General features: G+C 32.3%; 1 long non-coding RNA gene across 1 annotated transcript; it reads right to left on the reverse strand.

Annotated features, from left to right (window-relative positions):
* Positions 1-269: 269 nt before the first annotated feature.
* Positions 270-2,656, reverse strand: LOC125676164 (uncharacterized). The gene is made up of 3 exons (XR_007370793.2): positions 2,405-2,656; positions 2,193-2,294; positions 270-535 (listed from the first exon to the last, which is right to left on the reverse strand). It is a non-coding gene; the product is annotated as an uncharacterized LOC125676164 (long non-coding RNA).
* Positions 2,657-3,382: the final 726 nt, after the last annotated feature.

The raw sequence follows: 3,382 nt of genomic DNA on the forward strand, positions 1-3,382 counted from the left end.
AAAAGTTAGAGACAAGCTCAAATCTACAGTATATGTATAGTGAAAAAGAAAGTTTGGCCAAAATGGATAAGAAAAACGTCCAAAATAACTCACCTGTACAGTTATCAGGGGGTAATATTGTTGGCTTGCATTAAAACTATTTTTGTGTGCATAGAATATACAACATGACAAAATCTGGATACCTTCGCATATTATCGGTTTCTTTCGTAAAAAAGGCCGGATGTAAACACAGTAAGAATACTTGCTCATAGAAATAACAATCGTTTCTGTTTGAAAGATAATTCAATTTCATCTAATAAATCAATGAAAAATAAAAAGATTTTTGTTTTTTTTTAAATATTGATCTTATATTTTTCAAATCTGTGTACAAAATAATCAGCGCAATTTATGAACTCGTTTCTTTCACGTAGGTTAAATTCATGTGTTCTCCGCACGGCTTCCGTTTTGAGACCTCGACTGATGGTAAACTAATCACAGCTTCTTGTAATGACGCCATACTGCCAGATCTGGAGAAGCTCACCATAGCTTGAGACATCTGTAAATAAATTGTATGATATATATATATATATATATATATATATATATATATATATATACATACATACATACATACATACATACATACATACATATATATATATATATATATATATATATATATATATATATATATATATATATATATATATTTGTATTCACCTGAGGATGGATGTTAAAATCCAGAAAGCGCTAGTGATTTAAATATATTTTGGAACTGTATATTTCCCTGCTTTTTTTATTGAATTACATATATATATATATATATATATATATATATATAGAGAGAGAGAGAGAGAGAGAGAGAGAGAGAGAGAGAGAGAGATGGGTGGATAGATAGATAGATAGATAGATAAATATATATAATCCAAATAGAAAGAGTTGATATCACAACAAAATAATCAAATAAAAAAGCACGAAAATATGAAGTTCCAAAAGATGTTCAAATCGTTAGCGCTTTCTTGACTTGAGAATCAATCTTCGGGTGAATACAAATATAACATGAAAGCCGCAGATAACAAACCGTGATGAATCTCATAACTTCTATAAGCAATACTAAATATCTGTATATACAGGCGCGTAGCTGCAAGTACGCAAATGCGTGCACGTCATCTGAGAGAGAGAGAGAGAGAGAGAGAGAGAGAGAGAGAGAGAGAGAGAGAGAGAGGTCTGCCATTAAATCATGTCTTCAGTGATGCTCAACCGAAATCTTTGTTATCTGTAATAACAACGAAGTTTTGGAGCTATTATAGGGAAAAACAGTGTGCCAAAAAATGGAGTCAAATTCGTCTAAGGATAGGAGCTATGCGTGAGGGAGATAATCCTTAATTTTGAAATGAATTTCTAAATTTTATAACAGCAATTAAATATGCATCCGTATTTTCAAGCTAGTAACGAAGTACTTATATATATATATATATATATATATATATATATATATATATATATATATATAAAGTGGTTTGTTTTATATATCAAAGGAATAAACTGTTTATATCAAAATAGCTGCTTCCACTTTACTTCTAATTGCAATTGTAATAGGTAATCGAAAGATTGTTATAACCGGAAGATTGCAACGTTAGAAAAGAGATCAACGTAATATTCACTTGGTATAAAATATACGGAAATATGACAAGTGGGATGTACATGTATTCTTTTAAATTAAGTGCGTGTTAAAAAGCATATTTACATCAATTTCCTGTGACAATTTGCAGAGTGTACCACATAAAAGGTGAAGATGACGAACAGTCACCTAGCTTATAACTCTTATAAGAAATACAATTTAGAGAGTTCAACAAACACGGATCCCTGGATATACCAGAGGTGGGATCAGGTACCTAGGAAGATAGTGCATCCCCAATATCTTGACCAGGTAAACGGAACTATACGTAGTTAAAATCAGTGTGCTAAGATAGGTCTTAAAATCGATATGAAGCACGTTAGACAGCTTTTGACCCAATGATAGGTTATATTATACCAGCTGCATGTGACACAATTTCTCTTGTCATATGACGCAAAGTATGTCCAATATGGTGACGTGTATATCCGAAAAAATTTTTATCGACGGATAAGGCCGAACGATGTTTCGATTGACTCATCATAAAACCCCGAGCGTTGATGTTGCAGTCTTTCCAAGATATCAAGATTGACAATACCTTGGTGTATGGCACGTTCTTGTTTCATGATGTAGAATTTCATACCATCGCAGGTGGAATGATGGTAATACTTCACGTCATACAAGGTACTCATTATAGTCACTGTAAAAGGAACGTTTACAATTTAACACAACATATGAAAAAAAGGATAAGAAAATGCTCTTTAGCATATCAACAGTTTGTATTCAATACCAAAAGAAAGTGACACATACTGTTTTCTACTATGGTAATTTTTCCACAGAATATACATTCAATGTATTCCTCCTCCGCATTGTAAACGCACCTACTTCCCGCAAGACGAATAAAAGAAATCCCTTTTATAACAGCACGGCAGCATAGGGCACCGAAAGTTGCTAATCTCTTTGAACCATCACTGGTAAGGTGACGACATAATGGGATTGTTCTAGTGGAACGAGCGCGCCTGGTAGACGTCGACTGCATTGTATTCTGAAGATGAAGAATATGATGTAGCAAATCCTATATTTAGCTCTCAATCAGAGATGAGGATAAAAAAAAGTAGGGAAGAGGCTACTTCAATATACATGCTACACAATTGCTCATTTCCTTTTGAAAAGACAAATATCAGAAATATTTGTGCAAGTAGTTCCCATTTCCAAATCACGAGAGTTTGATCAGTCGTTGTAAACTGTAAGGAAAATGATATATTTTTTAATTAAATTGAATCTATTTATAATTTTCACTGAATTTAAATTATTAAAGCTAGCGAGTTGAATCAACTTGAAACAAGAAAATATATGTAATCTCAAAGTTGAGATTAATCAAGTCTATTTCTATCATTTCGTACATTTTGGATCAGCTCTTTGGACGAATAAGGCTCGTCCTAATTCGCTCCACTTTTAACATTGAATGCCAAGTCTAAAGACCAAAAAGCATGTATTCTGCGTTGTAAATACGTTTGTAAATTAGTGTAGTTGTAGTGCTAGATGTATTTATATCTAGTTTTTGTTATTATTCTCTGTTGATATTGGCCACATTATGTAATTCTTTTCGTTTGTCCTGAAGACGGGACGGGACGCCCCGAAAATTTGACAACCTGGTTGTTCGTTTCGTTAGTCATTTTAGTGCTTTGTATATATATATATATATATATATATATATATATAATTCAATAAAAAAGCAGGAAAATAATATGCAGTTCTAAAATATATTTAAATCACTAGCGCTTACTG

The sequence above is a fragment of the Ostrea edulis genome, chromosome 3, assembly GCF_947568905.1.
Source record: "Ostrea edulis chromosome 3, xbOstEdul1.1, whole genome shotgun sequence".
NCBI classification, from domain to species: domain Eukaryota; kingdom Metazoa; phylum Mollusca; class Bivalvia; order Ostreida; family Ostreidae; genus Ostrea; species Ostrea edulis.